Consider the following 24,332-nt stretch of genomic DNA (forward strand, 5'->3'; position numbering starts at 1 on the left):
ACTTCCGTATTCGCAGTGTGTGAAACTTCCACTGACTCTAAATTAACTTCGTCGCAAATCTGTACTGCGTTTTTAGGGCATTGTTCAGTGATTGCATTAATTTCGTGTACCTGTGTTTCGTTTGCTGAACATTGTTCGGTGACTCCAATAATCTCGTCTTTATGTGATTCTGTTGTGTCTACACGTGTGCTACTTAATTCTTGTGCAACAGTGCCAACTTCTTCATTACTGTTATTAGCACAAGTCTTAGTATCTACACGTAATTCTACTTTATTGTCCCGACATTGCACGGTAATAGCTGTATTCTGTTCACTAACTTGTTTGTTCTGTTCTTTAAGATCGTCTTGTTTTTCATTTGTGAGTTCGAAACTTTTATCAATTGCTTCGCTAAGTTGTTTGGAATGGTTGTCGAAAATTTCATCAAGTTGTTGTTTGAGATTTTCATTATCTTGTTTGTTATCTACACTCTGTTGTTTGACCTGTTCATTAAGTTGTCTAAAATTTTCGTTCTGTTCACTAAACTGTTGTTTGAAATCTTCACTCTGTTGTTTGTAATTTGCAGTAAGGTCGTTCTTAAACTGTAGCATTATTGCCATAAATTGATTCACATCAAAAGTAGCAGTTGCATTCTCAGTGCTCTGTGATGGAGTACATGCAATTGTCACGTTCTGTGTGACCATTTGGTCATTCCGTAACTTACAAAAAGGATTATCAGTCGGACCTACACTGTCACTCACTATTTCGGAATTAAATAAATCCGTCGTACTTTGTGTATCCTGTTCATTTTCATTAGACAAATTTGTCTGTACATTACTTGGATTTTCTAAATCGGGTGTGTTAGGCTCGGCAGCGCTCATTACTATAGACCGCTCCGCGCCATCAATTGTCGTCAAATTAACAGACGAGACAATTGAGTTCGTTTGTTCATTATGAGGGTAAAAGTCATCATTAGTGGTTGGAATGCACTGATTGTTAGTGAACGCAGGATTGTCATCATTACGCTGCGTATCACAATTACTATCGGTAAAGTCATTTGAGCCGGTAATTTCGTTCGTAATACCTCGCGATACACTATTCACAGTCTTTCGCGGCATTTTTACAATAGTCAAAATTTTTCACAAAACAAATAAACACAATGCAAAAGCAACACACAAATACAACAAAGCAACAAATTGCCGTTGACCTGTAGAAGGAAAGTCACAAGATTAGTAAAAGCGTTGCGCCAAATCCTAATTATATGTAAGCAAATAAGAGCAGATATCTGACTGTCGCTCAAAAGACTCTCAACGAAATACGATCCTGGACTGGGTGTCGCCAAGTGTAACCTCCCCACAAAATTTTTAAAAGGAAAAAGAAAGACAATACTTAATAGAAATGGGAGCCGAGTGCAACCTCCCCACAAAATTTTACATGAATGACAATATTATTTAAGAATGCTAATGGTCATTGCTCTATGCGTAACCTGCCCACAATGAAATGTACTGACAATGGCAACAAAAATGTGAAATTCGCAATCTGACTCAAATATAAATTCCTCACAAAAAATTAAAGTCTATTCAGTGATAAGAAAATTCAATTAAACCGAAACATCGGTCTTTGGCCCTGTGTAGAACAATCAGAATTAAAGTCTTACCTCAGAATAAATGGATGTCACATTTCTGCTCTTATTTCTGCGCACGGCTTGGAGGAACTGCATTGCAAATAATATTATTCCTTTTTTCTGTGAATTTACTGAAATTTTTCTTCAAAAGAAGTGGAATGAAATGGGAAGTGCAACGAAATCTTTAGTTCAATAAAAAATAAAATTTTTTGAAAAATGCTTTTGAAATCAAAATTATTATTGGGGGACTTGTTAGAGATTGATTACAATAAATAAGTTTTACATTGTCTAATGATTATATTAATTAACACTATACCTCATTCAGCATCTTGACCAGTGTTGCCGACCGCCTACATCACACAACCGCACTGGGCTGCTACTACTGACCGACCGCTCTGCATGACGACTACTAGCGTACAGCACTGCACGACTACACAGAGCTACAGACTCGCAACGACTGCCGACAGAGTACTGAGAACCGCTCGCAACACTCGCGCGGTCAAGCGCAAACTCTCTGGTCACAGATGCTACAATGCCTCGCCATCGCTGCTATGTTACATACGTGTTTCAAGCTTCAACACGATACAACAATTCATCAAGAGTAGTGACTGGCGTATTGTCACGAGCCAGATGCTTGGCCACCAATGACCAGACGTTTTCAATTGGTGAGATATCTGGAGAATGTGCTGTCCAGGCAGCAGTCGAACATTTTCTGTATCCAGAAAGGCACCTACAGGACCTGCAGCATGCGGTCGTGCATTATCCTGCTGAAATGTAGGGTTTCACAGGGATCGAATGAAGGGTAGAGTCAGGGGTCGTAACACATCTGAAATGTAACGTCCACTGTTCAAAGTGCCGTCAATGCGAACAAGAGGTGACCGAGACGTGTAACCAATGGCACCCTACACCATCATGCCGGGTGATACGCCAGTATGGCGATGACGAATACACGCTTCCAATGTGCGTTCATTGCGATGTCGCCAAACACGGATGCGACCATCATGATGCTGTAAACAGAACCTGGATTCATCCGAAAAAATGACGTTTTGCCATTCGTGCACCCAGGTTCCTCGTTGGGTACACCATGGCAGGCGCTCCTTCCTGTGATGGAGCGTCAAGGGTAACCGCAGCCGTGGTCTCCGAGCTGATAGTCCATGCTGCTGCAAACGTCGTCGAACTGTTCGTACAGATGGTTGTTGTCTTGCAAACGTCCCCATCTGTTGACTCACGGATCGAGACATGGTTGTACGATCCGTTACAGCCATGCGGATAAGATGCCTGTCATCTCGACTGCTAGCGATACGAGGCCGTTGGTATCCAGCACGGCGTTCCGTATTACCCTCCTGAACCCATCGATTGCACATTCTGCTAACAGTCATTAGATCTCGACCAACGCGAGCAGCAATGTCGTGATACGATAAACCGCAATCGCGATAGGCTACAATCCAACCTTTACCGAAGTCGGAAACGTTATGGTACACATTTCACCTCCTTACACGAGGCATCTCAACAACGTTTCACCAGTCAACGCCGGTCAGCTGCTGTTTGTGTATGAGAAATTGGTTGGAAACTTTCCTCATGGCAGCACGTTGTAGGTGTCGCCACCGGCGTCAACCTTGTGTGAATACTCTGAAACGCTACTCATTTGCATATCACAGCATTTCTTCCTGTCAGTTAAATTCCTTTCTTAGCACGTCATCTTCGTGGTGTAGCAATTTTAATGGCCAATAGCGTACTTTGTAAACAGTAACGGTCCTATCACACTTCTTTGGGTTTCTCTGGAAAATACCTTGACATCTGACGACTTTGTTCCATTAAGAGCGAATTGTTGAGTTCTGTCTGCAAGAAAGTCCTGAATACAGTAGCAAATCCGATCCGATACTCGGTAAGCTCGTATTTTTTCCACTAGACGGCAGTGCGGGACAGTGTCAGCTGCCTTCCTCAAGTCAAAGAACACGACGTCAACCTGATCGCCGATGACTACAGCGCTGTGGATTTCATGGAGGGACACAGCGAGCTGAGTTTCGCAAGATCTCTGTTTCGCGACGCAGAGCTAGTTCCATCCCACCTTGGTAGGTAGTGGCAAGGCTGCAGCAGTATTCTTGCTTTCCCAGTAGAACGCTGGTATCAAGTGCGGGGCCGTTCCAGAGTGATCCAGAATCAACAAGCTAGCGGCCACGGTGACGCAAGTCAGTCCGTAAGGGATCACACGAACAGCCTGCGCTTGCAGCGTGCACCTGCGGAGCCGAGTGGTGGTTGGCAGTCGACGACACAGGAGGGGAGCCAAAGGAGAGCACGACAGGCCGGCATGAGTTGTCTTGGCAACTTGAGAGTCTCTACGGCGAGAGCACGGACACTGACGTGTGCTGTGTGTGGAGTCTGGTGCACAGCGATTTCAAATGGCCGGCGGAAGATTGTTTCTAAGTCTGCCAACTACATGGTCGACTGTGTACTGACAGGAAATTGAACCGCCACTAGTGCTACAGGCGTGCGTGGGCGGTGATTCTGTGTCAACTGACCAAGTGTCAGTACTGCCTTTAGCAGACTTCCAGGCCGGCTTCACACGTGGCCTCTTTGCAGTGGTTCGCAAGCAGCGCTTCCGCTGGCGCTGCTACCACGCGTGAGTGGCGCTCCAAAGGGGCATCTGTGTGTAATATACTGAACGGTAGTTTGACGATGTTTCATCAAATGTTCAACAAGGTTTGGCAGAAATTAAAATAGAAACTCAACGCTTTCTGCATAACTTCATCAGAGAAAGAGGTGGGTATAAGTTCAAGGATACACTTCATGTTGCTGGACTATAGGATGAAATGCTAGTAGATCATACTCTACCCGATAAGTGATAGCTGCAGGGAGGAAGTTACAAGGTCCTGGGACGAAATTATGTTATACATTTTGCTTAAAATAATTTATTACACAGAAATTCAAATTTCGCAGAATGAACAACACATGCTCTGTACTTCGTATCACGATTTCTGTTAACGTCATGCTACAAGAAATGACAGTTTAACAGTCTGATGGTGATCCACATAAAAAGAAGTTGTAACCACAAATTTTACACAGCGAATATAGCTCGGCGAAAGAGAAGGTGTCAAAACTCAAGCGAGATTCAAAGACTTTAGATAACAAGGAAGAAACGACAGATCCACTTGGTATAAAGTGAAACTCTGAGTTGAGCAAAGTAACTGTGCTTTATGAACTTGCAACTATAATGCTAGTTATTAAACCTTGTAAATGGCGTTATGCAAAGTTCAGAGCAGTGAACAGTGTGGTGTCACCGCCAGACACCACACTTGCTAGGTGGTAGCTGCAAATCGGTCGCGGTCCATTAGTACATGTCGGACCCGCGTGTCGCCACTGTCAGTGATCGCAGACCGAGCGCCACCACACGGTAGGTCTCGAGGGACTGACTAGCACTCGCCCCAGTTGTACGGACGACTTAGCTAGCGACGCAACACTGACGAAGCCTCGTTTATTTGCAGAGAAGATAGAATAGCCTTCAGCTAAGTCAATGGCTACGACCTAGCAAGGCGCCATAGCAATTGATAGTTATCGTATGAAGCATGTCTCATCAAGAACGATGTATACAAATGATGGATTAAAGTTAAGTATTCCAGAAGCTACGTACTTTTCTTTATAGAATTCATTACGTATCCTGTTTCAGACCTCACGCCATCCTGCGTGAGCTTATAGCGTGCATTTCGGCCTTCTCTAGCAATATAACAAACAGATTTAAAATAAAAAAATAACACTAGTTTCATAACTTCAATGAGTGAACAACTCTTAATAGTTAAAGCACACAGCCTATTCAGAATGGTATCTACCTATAGGAGCCGATTTATTCTCTTACAAGGCAATCACATCGGACAATTCAAAAACGAGTAATAACAACTTGGAACTAAATAACAACTTTCTGTAACTAAGACCCCACAATACACAGAACTTGAATAGCGAAGTAATAATTACGATCGATTAATTTAAAACGGGATGGCAAATTAAAAAGCCAGATTACTTAACTTGAGAGCCTGCTTACAAATAATAACACACAGATACAAAGCCCCACTGTCAGATGACTGCTCCGTGCGCTTTTTAAAACATCAGTCATCAATGTGGCGTTCACAGTGCATTAAACAGAATAGAACATACAGACAGCAACACCTGAAATATAAATCTGTTAGCACAAGTTATCCACATATATAAAACAAAAAGAGAGACACACTTATGCTAAACAAGGGCCGAATTAGTGGTATCTGTTACACACAACAGCTACTGATCTCAAAATTAACAATACATGAGCAACTTGAGATCATAACATTATTCAAAACTTGACAACGTAGTAAACACATTACGGTAGTTTCAGAAGTAACCAAGGAGCGGGAACAGTACAATAAGCACAATAACTCTCACCGATTTCTGGAGAACACGGAAGAAGAGAGCCCCGCTCAATTGTTAAGCTCTCAAGGTCAACTAGAAATAACATCGCGGTCACACACTACCAGAGGCGAGAACAACTGACAAGACTCCCGTAACAGTCCGTCACAATGCCTCCAACTTATTGCGGGCTCCACAAGACTGTGCCCCAGAGTACCAGAATTCCACGCGGCCCTTTAGCTTGTTCTTCAGGATGTTGACAGAGCCCTTCGAGACACACGTGCCTCTAGCAGTCGCGAACCGGCCCACGCTATAACTCACGTGACAGCCATATTGAACACACCACAGCCCACTGCTCCGGCTCCTGTCACCACACCCCTCGTCACTTGCGGCACCTAGCGGTGTGCCTCTCCCCAAGGGCAACGCGCACGCCCCCAAAATAGCCTCCCGTTCTGCACAAGTAACCCTCTGGCGCTAAATTTCGAGACAGTAGTCTAACCAGCCAAGGAGGTAAAAGACGCAGCAAAACCATCAAAAACGATTTGCTACAAGCTGGCCGTAGGCGGCTCACAAGGAACGCTTTGAGTGCGAGGTCGCAAAAGGCCAACGATGTTTACATTTTACACCCCTCATATTGTTTACCACAGAGAGTGGAACTGGAGGTGAGCACAGCATGAGGCTACGGGGCGTATTTGAACGGCTTAGTCGACGAGTAACTCACGAAAATGCTACTGCGCTAGTGGTGTTGATACAAAGCAGAAAAATTACAACGACAAACAAGGCAAACATTGCATAATATCGACAACAACAGTTGCCGAAGTTGACATTTTCTCAGAAAGGAGCACAAGGAATTTCGCACAGGGAAAAACAAGTGGCAGATGAAGCATTAGCGTTCCTGCAAAATGAGTCGTTAAATGTGTGGTGTCGTGTACGCTCGAGTGAGGAGTACAATGATGACGATACGTGCCCAATAGGTGCAAGTGATACTGAAACGGGTGTCAAGCCATGTAGTTTGTCATCCTTGTCGGACAGGGAGCCACAAATTCCGTCTTCAGTAAACGTAGTAAACGGCAGTGGTTGTCCAAGGAGAGGGTACTAAACATCCTTAGCATACAGAAAACAATTATGAACAGATTTAGAGTAAGTCCGCAGCAATATGACTGTGTAGTGCGTAAGATATTCAAGCGAGGACAATATGCACTTGCTGCAAAAACTGGTGTTTGCACGTTTCAAGCACGCTCGATACGATTTACAGGATGTGCATGATAGTGACCTAGTGCGTTATGCACAGTAAATTATGCGCAACTTAGATTATAGTGATTTCAAGGGAAGCAGTAAATAGTTGCATAACTTCAGACAGTGCTACAGAATTGCAAGACGTAACATAACGAAATTCCAAAGCATCAACTTGACGATGCACAGCAAACTGTGGAATCGGTCTGAAAATTTGTATCTGAGATGAACAACCTTGTTTCATCGTTCAGTAAGGATTTGAATAGGAAGTGCATATGAAAGACACCATGGAAACTAGAGGTACCAAGATAGTTGTATCAAGATCAACTACACTACTGGCCATTAAAATAGCTACACCAAGAAGAAATACAGATGATAAACGGGTATTCATTGGACAAATATGTTATACTAGAACTGACATGTGATTACATTTTTGGTTATAGGCGCTTCAGTCTGGACCCGCGCGACCGCTTCGTACGCATGTTCGAATCCTGCCTCGGGCATGGATGTGTGTGATTTCCTTAGGTTAGTTAGGTTTAGGTAGTTCTAAGTTCTAGGGGACTTACACGAGGCATCACAACAACGTTTCACCAGGCAACGGCGGTGAACTGCTGTTTGTGTATGAGAAGTCGGTTGGAAACTTTCCTCGTGTCAGCACGTTGTAGGTGTCGCCACCGGCGCCAACCTTGTGTGAATGTTCTGAAAAGCTAATCATTTGCATATCACAGCATCTTCTTCCTGTCGGTTAAATTTCGCATCTGTAGCACGTCATCTTCGCGGTGTAGCAATTTTAATGGCCTGTAGTGTAACATCAGTGCCTTAACGCATCCGCATCCAATTGTGCCCACTGTTAATCTGGATGATAAATTGGATGGAGTTTTGTAAGTAGTTGGGGGTACTCTGACCCCTAAGATTATTTGTCGTGTGAGTTATCTTGTAAAGGCAGCAGGGAATACAGCAAGTAATAATGGGGAAATGGGCTAAGAGAATTACAACTGTGGAAGAGCACAGCTTTTGGCCGATAACTGTTCAAAATAACTTGCATTTGCACGAATCCTGGTCTGCGAATAAAAATCATACTCCTTTAGAGCAAATGTTCTTTGCTGAAATGTGTGACATTGCAATACATACCACCTGGAAAAACTGATCAAATTCAGCCTTTGAATGTTTATTGTTTCCTTGCCTATAAAACATACACCAAACTGCCAGAGAAACTGGTACATCTGCCTAATATCTTGTAGGACCTACGTGAGCACGCAGGAGTGCCGAACACGACGTGACATGTACTTGACTAATGTCTGAAGTACTGCTGGAGGCAATTGACACCATGAATCCTGCAGGGCTGTACATAAATCCGCAAGAGTACGAGGGGCTGGAGATCTCATCTGAAGAGCACGTTGCAAGCCATCCCAGATGTGCTCAATAATGTTTATGTCGGGGGAATTTGGTGGCCATCGGAAGTGTTTACACACAGAAGAGTGTTCTTGGAGCCACTCTGTAGCGATTATGGCTGTGTGAGATGTCACATTGTCCTGCTGTAATCGCTCAAGTCCGTAGGAATACATAATGGACACGAATGGATGCAGGTGATCAGGCAGGATGCTTATGTACGTGTCACCTGTCAGAGTCGTGCCTAGACACGTTAGAGGTCCCCTCTCACTCCAGATTCACAAGCCCGACACCATTACAGAGCCTCCACCAGCTTGAACAGTGTCCTGCTGACATGCAGGGTCCATGGATTCACGAGGTTGTCTCCATATCCGTACACGTCCATCCGCTCGACACAATTTGAAACGATACCCGGCCCGTGTGGCCGAGCGGTTCTAGGCGCTACAGTCTGGAACCGCGCGACCGCTACGGTCGCAGGTTCGAATCTTGCCTCGGGCATGGATGTGTGTGACGTCCTTAGGTTAGTTAGGTTTAAGTAGTTCTAAGTTCTAGGAGACTGATGACCACAGCAGTTAAGTCCCATAGTGCTCAGAGCCATTTGAACCATTTGACTGATGACCTCAGATGTTAAGACTCATAGTGCTTAGAACCATTTGAACCATTCATCCGCTTGATACAATTTGAAACAAGACTTGTCCGATCAGGCAACATGTTTCCACTCATAAACAAAAAAATGGTTCAAATGGCTCTGAGCACTATGGGACTTAACTGCTGTGGTCATCAGTCCCCTAGAACTTAAAACTAATTAAACATAACTAACCTAAGGACATCACACACATCCACGCCCGAGGCTGGATTCGAACCTTCGACCGTAGCGGGGCGAGCGGTTCCAGACTGTAGCGCCTAGAACCGCTCGGCCACTCCCGCCGGCACTCATAAACAGTCAAATGTTAGTGTTGATGGGCCTAGGCGAGGCGTAAAGCTTTGTGTCGTACAGTCGTCAAGGGTACACGAGTGGACATTCGGCTCCGAAAGCCCATATCGATGTTTCGTTGAATGGTTCGCACGCTGACACTTGTTGATGGCCCAGCATTGAAGACTGCATCAATCTGCGGACGGCTTGCACTTCAGTCACGTTGAACGATTCTCTTCAGTGGTCATTGGTCCCGTTCTTACAGAATCTTTTTCCGCCGTAGTGATGTCGGAGATCTGATGTTTTCGGGATTCCTGATATTCATAGCACACACCTGAAATGGTCGTACGGGAATATCCCCACTTCATCGCTACGTCGGGGATGCTGTGTCCCATTACTCGTGCGCCGACTATAACATCACGTTCAAACTCACTTAAATCTTGATAACCTGTCAATTTAACAGCAGTAACCGATCTAACAACTACGCCAGATGTTGTCTTCTATAGTTGTTGCCGACCGCAGCGGCGTATTCTTCCTTTTTACATATCTCTGTATTTGAATACACATGCGTATACCAATTTTTTTGGCGATTGAGTATATTATCACTAAATCTGGTGGTACGCCTTAAAGGACAGCCAATTTCACGATAATCTCCACAACAGACTATTTCGCATTCAGTTGCGCGCCATCAAATTCGATCAGTTCTCAAATGGCTCTGAGCAATATGCGACTTAACTTCTGAGGTCATCAGTCGCCTAGAACTTAGAACTAATTAAACCTAACTAACATAAGGACATCACACACGACCATGCCCGAGGCAGGATTCGAACCTGCGACCGTAGCGGTCGCTCGGTTCCAGACTGCAGCGCCTAGAACCGCACGGCCACTCCGGCCGGCGATCAGTTCTCATTATCCTGTTACACCAATATGATAGTATACTCATTTTTTCGTAGTGGATGCATAGCTGAAAGTCCTGCACGGCTTATATCTCCTAAAGAGTTCGAACTTGGTGGTGCGAACCTTTGTAATCATTGTGGCGGGTCATTTTTAGTCGGTGTTCATGGTACAAGTTAACCGCTTGTTTTGAACATTACTTGAATGCCGACGATGTCCATTTTGTGCAGTGTAATACACCCCGTAAAATATTTATCTCTGCACCTCCCGGACGCTTAATTTCTGTCGCCTTCCTGATGCAGGTGGTGAATCAATAGCAGCTAATATTTTTCCTGTCGTAATTCTTAATATAACACTTTCAAATGAAGCTTACTAAAGATTGACCTCGCGACCTCGCATTCAAGGGGATCCATGTGAATCTGGAAACGCTGCTACAGGCAACCAGTAACATTTACTGATTACTTTATTAATGAATGGGGCATCGAAATGAGTTAAAGGTACATAAAATTTGAAACCAGCTTAACATCCAGCTGAGATTTTGCTTGAAATATAACTCTGCATGCAATGAATTTGTTAACTATTTTAGCTACTAGAGTACTTCACGTGTTACTGATATATGGTGAGAATAAACATTGCTTTTCTTACGATTAAGTTTTTCTTTGTTGTGGACATGCCAGTGAAATTTGTTTCGAATTTCCCTTTGATGGACTACCGCGCATCCCTCTTTGCGATCTCGTTGCTGTAATCGTCGTATTTCAGATCCCATATGACAGGCCGCTTTTCAGTCCCAGTGGCAAACTTGCGTATTGATGTTTGGGTCTCTGTGTTTCCGTATCCAACGCTATTGTCTCCTCTTTGATGCAGCTACGGCTGTGGCGCAATCTGAACGCTGCTATTTCGTTCCTTGCATAGTCACCAGTGGAGCCACTTCTGTGGCCGCCACTCGCGGCAGAGGACACCACCGGGACGACTGGCAGCGCACCACCGTTCAGTGGCTGTGGCTGCGCGTGAAACCGCTCACGTACTGTACCTGCAACATCAGTCATCGGCAGCGCTGCTGAGAAGCGCTGTCAAGTGACTCATCCAAAGGTGCCCGTATTTGTAGTTACTTACACGTTATTAGGCGAACATGAGGCCTGTGCTTTTGAGTCAAGTTATTATTTAACTGTTTCACGTTTTCTCCGACGAATTTTTGAGTACTCGAAGCTAGAGTGCGATTTCAATGGATTATGTTGTCCATGGTCCAACATTATTTATTCTGCTGTTTTTGGAGTCATGAAATACACTATGTGATCACAAGTATCCGGACACCTGGCTGAAAATGACTTACAAGTTCGTGGCGCCCTCCATCGGTAATGCTGGAATTCAGTATCGTGTCGGCTCAGCCTTAGCCTTGATGACGGCTTCCACTCTCGCAGGCATACGTTCAATAAGGTGCTGAGAGGTTTCTTGGTGAGTGGCAGCCCATTCTTCACGGAGTGCTGCACTGAGGAGAGGTATCGATGTCCGTCTGTGAGCCTGCCACGAATTCGGCGTTCGTAAACATCCCAAAGGTGTTCAGTAGGATTCAGGTCAGGACTCTGTGCAGGACAGTCCATTACAGGGATATTATTTATATACTAAGATGGTATCTGTTCTTTCGCATTTTCCCCTCCAGTTTGCCGATGACACCGCCTTCCTTGCCATTGCCCCCACCCTGCAGCGCTCCCAACACCTTCTCCAATCCCATCTTGACCGGTTCACCACTTGGTGCAACCAGTGGTTGCTCAAGGTCAATCCCTCCAAAACCCAGGCGATCATTGTAGGCAAAACCACCCCTTCCTTCTGCCTCCTTGATTTCTATCTCACCATCTATGGCCGTCCAATCGCCCTCACTCCCACCCTTAAGTATCTTGGCGTCACCCTCGACCGTCGCCTCTCCTGGACTCCCCATCTCCAGACAATCCAAGCCAAGGCACGCTCCCGCTTCCGTCTCCTCAAGCTCCTTTCCGGCCGTACGTGGGGTCTTGACCCCTCCACCATCCTCCACACCTATATATCCCTCATCCGCCCTATCCTTTGCTACGCCCATCTGGCCCGGATCTCCGCCCCCCATTCCTTTCATAAATCTCTTCAAATCCTTGAACGCCATGCTCTCCGCCTCGCCTATCGCATCCGTCTCCCCTCCCCCACGCGGATCCTGTACGATCTCATTCCGTTCCTCCACCTCCTCCTTTTCCTTGAGAGGATACGGATCCTGTACACCTCCCGCAAACTCGATCCTCCTCACCCGCTTGTCTCGCTCATCCTCTCCCACCCCCGCCCGCTGCCGCACCTGTATTCCCACGTCCCACCCGGTCTCCATCTCTCCACTCTCCTTACCCTCTCCCACGGTGGCTTCCGCCAGCTCCCCCTCCCTGATGGTGTCCTCCTCCCCTCCATCTACCCCTCCTATCAACTTTGATCCTGCCCCCCCCCACTTCCGGTGTCCTTTCCTTTAGGCACCCTCCCTCCCTTCTCTCTCTTTTTCCCCCCATCCCTCTTCCTCCATCTCTCTTCCCCCGGGCTTCCCCTCCCCTTTCCTCCTTTATCTCCTCTGCCCATGGCATTTCTGCTCTCCCCTCTCCCTCTCCCACCCCAACCCCCCTCCTCCTCTCTTGGCAGGTCCCCGGACCCGCACACGCTACGTGGACTTTCGCGCGCCTGAGATCATCGCCATCAGTGTCTCGTGTGTGTGCCTTCGTTTGTGTTTAGTGTTTGTTCGCCGTCACCCCACCACTGTTCACGTGTACCGTCGCCATCATCCCTGTTATGTGCGCCGTGTCAACTAGTGTTAGTGATGTTTTCTCGTCCAGCGTGAACGGCTCCATGTTTTTTGTTTTTTAAGAGTCTACATTTTTTGCCCACCGTTTTGATTGTATTCTCTGTGCCACCTACATGTATTACTTATTGTAAAACTCAAGGCTGAAGAGCGGCGTACTCTGCTGCTGACAGCCCGCCTTGTGTAAGGTGATCAAAATCATAATCAAGGAAAAAAAAACTGTTCTTTCGCACATGTCCGAAAGAACAGATACCATCTTAGTATACATATAGTTAAGGCTCACCGGCCACTTGACCATCTTCTTCTTCCGTTCGAATGCACAAACAGTGCCCGAACTCTTACGGGAATCGGCAACGCGCCGCGAGTAATGAGTATAATCGGCGGGGTCACTAAGAATGTAGTGCGGGACAATACGTTGAGAATGTGGGTTTCGAGGGAGGCGTGCCCGGGATAAATCCCTGCAATCGCGCTGTCCTCTGTGTCCTCGGTGGCTCAGATGGATAGAGCGTCTGCCATGTAAGCAGGAGATCCCGGGTTCGAGTCCCGGTCGGGGCACACATTTGCATCTGTCCCCGTTGAGGTATGTCAACGCCTGTAAGCAGCTAAGGGTGTTCATTTCATTGTAAAGGGATATTATTGTCGTGTCACAGCTCCGCCACAGGCGGTGCGCTATGAAAGGTGCTCGATCGTGTTGAAAGATGCAGTCACCTTCCCCGAATTGCTCTTCAACAGTGGGAAGCAAGAAGGTGCTTAAAATATCAATGTAGGCCTGTGCAGTGATAGTGCCACGCAAAACAACAAAGGGTGCAAGCCCCCTCCATGTAAAATACGACAACACCATAACACCACCACCTCCGCATTTTACTGTTGGCACTACACACGATGGCAGATGACATTCACCGGACATTCGCCTTACCTAACCCTGCCATCGGATTGCCACCGTACCGTCATTCGTCACTCCACACAACGTTTTTACACTGTTCAATTGTCAAATGCTTACGCTTCTTACACCAAGCGAGGCGTCGTTTGGCATTTACCGACGCGGTGTTTGACTTACGAGCGGCAGCTCGACCATGAAATCCAAGTTTTCTCACCTCCCGCCTAGCTATCATAATACTTGCAGTGGATCATGATGCAGTTTGGAATTCCTGTGTGATGGTCTGGATGGATGTCTACCTATTACACATTACGACCCTCTTCAAACGTCGACGGTCTCTATCAGTCAACAGACAAGGTCTACCTGTACGCCTTTGTGCTGCACGTGTCTCTTCAAGTTTCCACTTCAATATCACATCGGAAACAGTGGACGTAGGGGTGTTAAGAAATGTGGAAAATTCGCGTACAGACGTATGACAAAAGTGACACCCAGTCACCTAACTACGTTCGAAGTCCGTGAGTTCCACGAAGTGCCCCATTCTGCTCTCTCACGATGTCTATAACTATTGAGGTCGCTGACACGGAGTACCTGGCAGTAGGTGGCAACGCAATTCACCTAATATGAAAAACGTATGTTTTTGGGAGTGTCAGGATAGTTTTGATCACATAGAGCACATCTTTATATTCCTAAATTTCATTCACTACACTAAGAATTTTAATCATTGTTGTGTGGAATCTAGGCATTGGTCTGGCCTTGTGTAATTTAATTCTGCTATTTTTGGTATCACTAGTACTGACCTTTCGCTAACAACGTTTTATTCTGTCCATTGTGTACTGTGATTGCCATTATGTCACTAATGGGTATTTACCCTTGCTATTCATAAAAATTGTACTTCATCTCCGAATAACTATTGCAACCTCCAGTCTTCTGAATCTGCTTACTGTATTCATCTCTTGGTCTCCCTCTACGATTTTTATCCTTCTGACTTTCTTCAAATACAACATTGGTGAGGCCTTGATCTGTCAAAATATATCCTGTTAACCGGTCCCTTCTTCTACTCAGGTTGAGCCACAAATTTCTTTTCTCCTGATTTCTTTCAGAACATTTTCATTAGTTAATCGTCAACATTCTTCTGTGGTACCACATTTCAAAAGCTTCTATTCTCTTCTTGTTCACGTTTCACTTCCATATTGTCTACATTCCATATAAATAATGTCAGAAAGGATTCCTAGCATTTATATCTATATTCGATGTTAACAAATTTCTCTTCTTAAGAAACGATTTTCTTGCCATTGCCAGTCTACATTTTATATCCTGTCTATTTCAGCCCTCATCAGTTACTTTGCTGCCCAAATAATGAAACTCGTCTACTACTTTAAGTGTCTCTTTTCCTAATCTAAATCTCTCACCTCCACCTGATTTAATTCGACTAGATTCCATTACCATTGTTTAGATTTTGCTGATGTTCATCTCATATCCTCCTATCAAGACAGTGTCCATTCCGTTCAATTGATCTTCCAAGTCCTATGCTGTCTTACAGAATCACAATGTCGTCCGCAGAACTCATAGTTTTTATTTCTTCTCCCTGAACTTTTATTCCTACTTCAAATTTTTCTTTGGTTTCCTTTACTGCTTGCTCATTGTACATATAGAATAACATCGGGTATAGGCTACAATTATGTCTCACCCCGTTCTCAACCACTGCTTCCCTTCCATGCACCTCGTCTTTTATAACTGTTCCCTGATTTCTGTACAAGTTGTAAATAGCCTTTCCCTCTCTGTATTTTACCCTTGCTGCCTTCAGAATTTCAAAGAGAGTACTTGTCAAAGGCTTTCTTCGAGTCTGGAAATGCTATAAACGTAGATTTGCCTTTCCTCTACTAATCTGTCTTCTGAAATAAATGGTAGGAGCAGTACTGCCTCGCGTGTACGTACATTTCTCCAGACTCCAAACTGATCTCCGAGGCCAGCCTATACCAGCCTTTCCATTCTGCTGTAAACAGTTTTTTAATATTTTGCAGCCATGGCTTATTAAACTGACCGGTAATATTTACGTCTGCCAACAGCAGCTTTCTTTGTAATTGGAAAAATTACATTCTTCTTGAAGTATGACGGTATTTCGCCTGTGTCGTACATCTTGCGCATCAGATAGAAGAGCTTAGTCAAGGTTAAATTTCTCAGAGTTATCGCTAGTTCTGATGGAATGTCGTCTGCTGCCGGGCTCATGCTCTGCTACACTCTTCTCGCAGTATCATATCTCTCATCTCATCTTCATCTACGTCCTCTTCCAGTTCTGCAAAATAGTCTTCAATTTCATCTCCCTTGTATAGACCTTCCATATACTCCTTTCATCTTTCAGTATTCCTTTCTTTGCTTAGAACTGGTTTTCCCTCTGAGTTCTTGATATTCATACAGCTGTTCTCTTCTACAAACGCCTTTTAATTTTACTGGAGACGGTATCTACCAGTCATTCTGCACTTATTTAGCAAATCATGCATGTTGTTCTCGAATAGACTTTTCTCTGGCTAAAGATGCTGCTAAATACATTGTGTATCACTACTGTGCACGTTTTAATAGGTGGTTAGTCACTTCTTTCAAATGTTCTTGACGACTGTGTTGTTAAAAAATTGTATATTGTGGTTCGAGACATAAACGCCCCTTTAAGCACCTTTACTCCTCAGCCTATGCTGCTGCTTAATCCTGCCGTACCACACACAGAGCCATAATTGCCTGTGACACCGACAAATACAAAGTAAAAACTGTAGTCTTTGCCAGATAAACTAATTACAACGAGGGGCGTTCAATAAGTAATGCAACACAGCAGTCTGGCTGTAATCAGGATTCCAATACACAATCTTATTCCCCACTCTTTTGGCTGCAAAACCAACACCTTGCTGCCTCAATAACCTTCCCTATGGAGTGCATCCTTCATTGGGCCAAACAGATGGAAGTTTTTTGAGCTTTTCTCAGATGAGCACACTTTTAAGGCCTTGCGTTATCACCTTGAGTGAGAGCGCCAGCACGTTCCATCACCGCAACAAGATCGCGTAAACCTGTCTGATCTCTTGCTCGCCAGCTGGCCGCACACAACTGTGGGGGAGCCACAGTTGTGTGCGGCCAGCTGGCGAGCAAGAGATCAGACAGGTTTACGCGATCTTGTTGCGATGATGACAGACGCTTCGCCCAACGACTCATCGTGCTCTTGTTCACTGGCAGGTCTCCGTAGACACACTGTAAGCGGCTTCGAATATCTGTAATACTCTGGTTTTCCGCCATGAAAACTCAGTGACAGCTCTCTGCTTGGAACGTACCTTCTTTGCAGACGCCATTTTGAAGGCTACATATAGCGCCACCACCTACCGTAACTTCATGAAACTATAAAGGGAATATTTCAGGATGTCCCACAAGAAATTCCGCATTTCTTTAATGGAAATTGGATGAAAAAAATGTGTTGCATCACTTATTGACCACCCCTCCTGTATTGATAAAACCAGAAATATTCATATTGTTACACCTGGCACAAGCCGTATACGTACACCTACGGATCTCCTCTTTGTGCTGCTATCAAACGAGCAGAGGATCGACCTCTACCGCGGGGAAACACGGCGATTAACTACGTACTGCGGGAAAGAAGCCCCGCGGGTGCGAGCAGATTTCCTCGGCCGGTGAAGACGCGCGCCGCGCACCTTGGAAGAACGATAAAAGCGGGACCGCTGCTGGCTGGCAGGATTTATCGGCGGCCGGGAGCGGCTAATTCCGGGCCGGAAGTGAGCCCACGGGAGCAGTCGCCGCACCGCGCCGCGCCGTAGCCGTCGGCGGTAGAGGGGCTGGCAGGCCGGGGGCTGGGGGCCAGGGCGCCCCAAGCAGCGCCTGCCCCCTCTCCCTGTGTCTGCAGCTCTCATCTGCTGCGTGGCACGGCTCTCTGTCCGCACTATTCTCCCATCTTGCTGAGCAACACTACCTCTTGCCTCTTGTTTGTTACGTGGCACTTAAGCATTGCCACGACGGTTGGCAGTGGAGCTTTGGTTACTAACAGGCGTAGACCCAGGAGAGGAAGGGATTAGCCTTCCACCCCTCGGAGCATTTTAGTAAAAGCGTCTATATTTTTTTTTAATTTCACGCATAACCTTTGGAGAATAAAACAGTACAGAAAATAAGAAACTAGAAATGGCAAGGGATTCTAGAACCTGCAAGCTATGCTTAATATAGGCAATTTTCCAGCTGATTAGGTGAGGGCCTGACCACGAGAATGTGCTTAAAGCGTGACCGATAACATTCCCAATAGGTAAATGCACACATTCATTAGATGTCTGTAACTCTTGTCAACAACATGTCTGCCGGCCGCGGTGGCCGAGCGGTTTTAGGCTCTTCAGTCCGCAACCGCGCGACTGCTACGGTCGTAGGTTCGAATCCTGCTTTGGGCATGGATGCCTGTGATGTCCTTAGGTTAGTTAGGTTTACGTAGTTCTAAGTTCTAGGGGCCCGATGACCGATTTTAAGTCCCATAGTGCTCAGAGCCATTTGAACCATTTTGAACAAAATGTCTGATTCGTGATTTCACAAAAGCGACAATTGGCAAACCACTGGACCTAGAGTAAGGGAAGACAAAAAGGAAAACAGTCTCATTATCAAAAAAAGAGATGGGATGACTGGTAACTGACCTACTGAAAGTAGCTGGAAACGACTGGAGGAAACAGCATTCCCCTCAATTACGAGCTCGCTAGGCACAGTCTGTAGACCTCTGTTTACAGTCCTCATCTACATACAAGGGGCACCAAAATGAAAACGAGACACATGGAAAAAAGTAAGTAAACTGTTAATTATTTCAAATGTAGTAGCCATGACTGTTTTGTAGCGATGCTACCAAGTTAAGAGTGAACTTTGTGAGAAAATGCTGTGGAATACTGCATTAACCACCCGTGGCCCAATGAGAGCAGTGTGTCGACATTTCGGTAAGAAAACAAGCGTGTGAAATAATTACAAGACGGACAAGCTGTGCTTGGTAATGCACAGTGAAGGCGAGGCAAGGTAATGTCTCGATCATAGATATTTCGGTGGTGTTGAGTGCTTTGACATAATTGTGCTGTTATCTGGTATAAATAACCGTTGATTTTGCAGCAGATTCATTCACGGTCGAGCAGGACCAGCAGGATGCAGGGACCACGCCAAATTAAGAGACTATATGGAGCCACTAGTTGCAGCCGCAGGTCCGAGTCCCTGCTGGCATACGTGCTTAATGTTCTAAATCAGTCTCTGGACTCGGTGACACAGCACAGCGAACCTGCCGGTACACTCCGACAGTAGCCAAACTCCTGCACAGTAGCTGCCTTCTGACAATGCGGTGCGCAAAGCTCTTGCCGCTCGCCTTGGCTGCGTGAGTGTGGTCATTTATCGAAGAAGGGCTGCCTCTGCAAGATTCTCGTACACACCACTAACGTTGGTGCTGGGGCTCACAGATATAGCTGAGGGCCCAGTGCTGAGCACATACGTCAGCAGAGGTTGCCGCCAGTTGGATGGATGCTAGCCCACTCCCATGGGGGAGGGATGTGGTAGCCTTCTCACCATGCCGCATATAAAATGTATGGGTTGGAAATGTATTAATTTTGACAGACACTTCTGCCTGTGCCTCACTGGTCTGCCATCCAGTCTTACTCCCTGGCCATCCAGCCTTCTGATAATGTTAAAATTAAAGTTTAAAACAGTCTTGATCACAATTTTTATTTATTTATTGGAGTGATTGACCGGTTTCGACTCTTTCATGGAGTCATCTTCAGTCTCCAGAGCGGTGGATGGACACTGCCAGACGAGTTTCGTCGACCCTCGACAATCGTGTAACTGCTCAAACAGTTACACGGGCGAAGAGTCGAAACCGGTAGATCACTCCAATTAAAAAAAATGGCGAACAAGACTGTTTTAAACTTTAACAAATTTTAAGATCGCTGAGTATGTTTTCAAAAATTTCTGATAATGTATCCACCTCCATAATCAGCTATAACGTGGTGCCAGAAGTACTGAGATCGTCTTCAGTGAGCAGCAGAGGAGGCGTCATCCACACAGCACGACGTCCGGACTTGCAATATCAACATCGTGGGATGAGTGGAACAATTGTTCACTACTTTTTATACAAGTGACATGCATGGGATCTAACAGGAAGTCTCATCGTAACTTGAGCGTTACTTTGTTTGGACCAGAAGAGTCGCCTGTTGTGTGTAAATTTCGTGACAACAGTAAAGAGCAGTATTTAGAACGTGTGGGGTACTCGTAGTGTAAGCTGCTTGAGTCTTTTCAGCTGAATCTGTATCTGTAACTTGTTTTACATGTCATCAGTTTGGCCATGTTGTGAAGCAGGGTAGAAAATCTAGATGTTGATGATAATGTACAAGGTTTAACTGTTTTCTTTTTGTCAGTTGGTTATTGTTCCGTATTTGCATTGTGTATGAATGAAGGATGAAGGCGTCGCAATGGCAGCGTCACAGACACAGAATGCCAAAAGTGCTACAAGCAGTTCACGCATTAGATGACGAAGTAAATATTCCAGAATTCGAATCAAGAACAGCTGCCAACATCAGTAACGTAGAAGCAGACATCCACGGAGTAGTGAAGCAACTTAAATCACTTAACAAAAGTCTTCCGGTCAATATTATACACCAGTTAGGCTCCTTTGAGAGTATGCTGATACAATAGCTCCACACGTAACAATCATATACAAACGTTCGCTCGACGAAAGATCCGTACCCGAAGACTGGAAAGTTGCACAGGTCACTCCAATACTCAAGAAAGGTAGTAGGAATAATCCACAAAATTACAGGCCCATATCATTAACGTCGATATGCAGCAGGATTTCGGAACACATTGTGTTCGAACATTATGAATTACCTCTAAGAAAACGGTCTATTGACACACAGCAACATGGATCTAGAAAACATCGTTCTTGTGAAACACAGCTAGATCTTTATTCACATGAAGTGTTGAGTGCTATTGACAAGGGATTTCAGATTGATTCTGTATTTCTGGATTTCCGGAAAGCGTTTGACACAATACGACACAAGCGGCTTGTAGTGAAATTGCGTGCTTATGGAATATCGTCTCAGTTATGTGACTGGAAGCCGGCCGAAGTGGCCGTGCGGTTAAAGGCGCTGCAGTCTGGAACCGCAAGACCGCTACGGTCGCAGGTTCGAATCCTGCCTCGGGCATGGATGTTTGTGATGTCCTTAGATTAGTTAGGTTTAACTAGTTCTAAGTTCTAGGGGACTAATGACCTCAGCAGTTGAGTCCCATAGTGCTCAGAGCCATTTGAACCATTTTTGATGTGACTGGATTCCTGATTTACTGTCAGAGAGGTCAAAGTTCGTAGTAATTGACGGAAGTCCTCGAGTAAAACAGAAGTGATTTCTAGCGTTCCCCAAGGTAGTGTTATAGGCACTTTGCTGTTCATTATCTATATAAACGATTTGAGAGACAATCTGAGCAACAGTCTTATGTTGTGTGCAGATAACGCTGTCGTTTATCGGTTAGTAAAGTCATCAGAAAATCAAAATAAATTTCAATACGATTTAGAAAAGATATCTGTATGGAGCGAAAATTGGCAATTAACCCTAAATAACGAAAATTGTTAAGCCATCAAAATGAGTCCTAAAAGGAATCCGTTAATCTCCAGTTACACGATAAGTCAGTCAAATCTAAAGGCGTAAATTCAACTAAACACTTAGGAATTACAATTACGAGCAACATAAATTAGAAGGAACGCATAGGAAATGTTGAGGGGAAGGCAAACCGAAGACTGCGTTTCGTTGGCAGGACGATTAGAAAATGTAGCAGATCTACCAAAGAGACAGCCTACACTACGCTTGTCCTCTTTTAGAATACTGCTGCGCGGTGTGGTGTCCTTACCAGATAGGATTGACGGAGTACATCGAGAAAGTTCGAAGAAGGGTCGCACCTTTTGTATTATCGTGAAATAGGGGAGAGAGTGTCACCGAAATAATGCAGGATTTGTGATGGACATCATTAAAACAAAGGCGTTTTTCGTTGCGGCGGAATTTTTCACGAAATTTCAATTACCAACTTTCTCCTCCTAATGCGAAAATATTTTGTTGATGCCGACCTACACAGGGAGAAACGATCACCATAATAAAATAAGGAAAATCAGAGTCCGCACGCCGAGCGGTTCTAGGCGCGTCAGACTGGAACCGCGCGACCGCTACGGTCGCATGTTCGAATCCTGCCTCGGGCATGGATGTGTGTGATGTCCTTAGGTTAGTTAGGTTTAAGTAGGTCTAAGTTCTAGGGGACTGATGACCTCAGATCTTAAGTCCCATAGTGCTCAGAGCCATTTGAACCATTTAGAGTCCGCACGGAAAGATATTGGTGTCCGTTTTTTCCAGCGCTGTACGAGATTAGAGCAATAGAGGATTGTGAAGGTGGTTCGATGAACCCTCTGTCAGGCATTTAAATGTGATTTGCTGAGCATCTATGTAGATGTAGATGTAGATGTATTAATGAAGTAGCGTAATAAGCTTGCAGCAGAGACAATGAGTTAGTGTTGATCAAGGCACTGAGCCTTGTAATGTATCTATCTGCCGCTGAAGATGTGATGTCGTTAATGGAGTGCCTAATAAGGTCAACGAATATTGGGGACGGTCCGAAGACCAGTTGTTGCAGGTAGTGAAGTGACCTTTAATGGGAGAGGCCCAGAAGTTTGAATATTGCGGAGATGTATGAGCAGTTGTTGGTTCATATGGCTCTAAGCACTATGGGACTTAACATCTGAGGTCATCAATCCCCTAGACTTAGAACTACGTAAACCTAATTAACCTAAGGACATCACACACATCCATGCCCGAGGCAGGATTAGAACCTGTGACCGGAGCAGCCGGGTGGTTCCGGACTGAAGAGCCTAGAACCGCTCGGCCACAGCGGCCGGCATGAGCAGTTGAATCAGGAGCTTCTGCAGAGGTATAAGAAGCAGATTAACACGAGATTCTTTTGGGAGCAATCGAGCACTATTATGAAGAGGCAAGGGGAAAACGTGGAAGATTTTGCTGACAGAGTAAGGAAAGTGAATGTAGGAGCGTATGAAATGACTCAAAGTGATGAAGCGAATAAAGTTTTGCTGCAGTAAGCCGAGCAGAGGGCACTCTATGCTTTCCTAAGTGGATGGCCATCAAATAGTTCGAGGAGGATGTGCACAGAATCTGCATTCAGCTATGAGATTAGCTGTGGAGTGTGAGGACATCGTTATATCTACCAGTCTGAGATTATTCTCTGAAAATGTGAAGTGTTACAATTGTGGGCGCACAGGGCACGTGCAGGAGAACTTCTGCCAACCTCAGTGGAATAGGAGTTGTATGGCCATAAACAAAATTATGGTAACTGTAGTAGCGGTGGACAGAAAGGAAGCAAGCAGCCATTAAATGCAAGAGGAAACTGCAGTCTGTTGTAAGGCGTTCCCATTAAAATTAGATGCGACGAGTATGTACGCAGAGATGGCATGTGCAATGGTGGGTGAATGAACGCTAGGAATCTTAAGTTTCTATTATAGGCAGGAGTGCATGTGTCGGTAGCCAGCAGGGACAGGCTGGTTGGAGGTGACTGAACCCACCATGTTACGATTGTGTGCAGTGGCTGATAATAATATAAGGCCATTAGGGTTGGCGGAAACAGATTTTTGGGTGGAGGCTGTTGGGTTTAAGCAATACATGGAAGTGTTGCCTCATGTTAGCTAGGGCTGCAGCACGATTCTGGTGTTAGACGTTTTGCATCAGCATCATGCCGTAACTGAATTTCGGCAATGTGTGATGTGACCTAGTGGGAAGACACTCCAACTAGGGAAGCAGATCTCTCATGAGGTTCGTCCATTATAGTGGTCAATCCGATAAACTGTGTACAAACACTTTAAGACCTGATTTTCATGACTGTGTGGCAAGTGGCACAGGGATGTCGCTCTGGGTGAGTGTGAAGCCAAGCATACCAGTTCACACGTTGTAGATGGTAAAAATGCTGGAAGGGAATGATGTATCAGATTCAGCGAGTTGTTTGGTTACAAGGAGGGTCATATGCCTACAGGAGAAGATAACAGGAACGTAGTACCCATCAGTACTGACAGTTCTGATGATGAAGAAGTAAGGGTGACAAAGCGGATGTTGTTGGCGAGACTGGACGTTCTGGAGGAGCAGGATTGCTGCACAGAAGGTGTAAGCCATAAACAGCCACAGGACGCCACTGAGACTGCATTGCGTAAGAAGGTGATGCGTCT

At 45.3% G+C, this 24,332-nt stretch overlaps 1 non-coding gene across 1 annotated transcript; it reads left to right on the forward strand.

Moving 5' to 3' along the window:
- The first annotated feature begins 13,681 nt into the window (after window positions 1–13,681).
- Trnat-ugu (transfer RNA threonine (anticodon UGU)) lies at window positions 13,682–13,755 on the forward strand. Its single transcript has one exon. It is a non-coding gene; the product is annotated as a tRNA-Thr (tRNA).
- The last annotated feature ends 10,577 nt before the right edge of the window (window positions 13,756–24,332 follow it).

This window comes from Schistocerca serialis, chromosome 5 (genome assembly GCF_023864345.2).
Source record: "Schistocerca serialis cubense isolate TAMUIC-IGC-003099 chromosome 5, iqSchSeri2.2, whole genome shotgun sequence".
NCBI lineage: Eukaryota > Metazoa > Arthropoda > Insecta > Orthoptera > Acrididae > Schistocerca > Schistocerca serialis.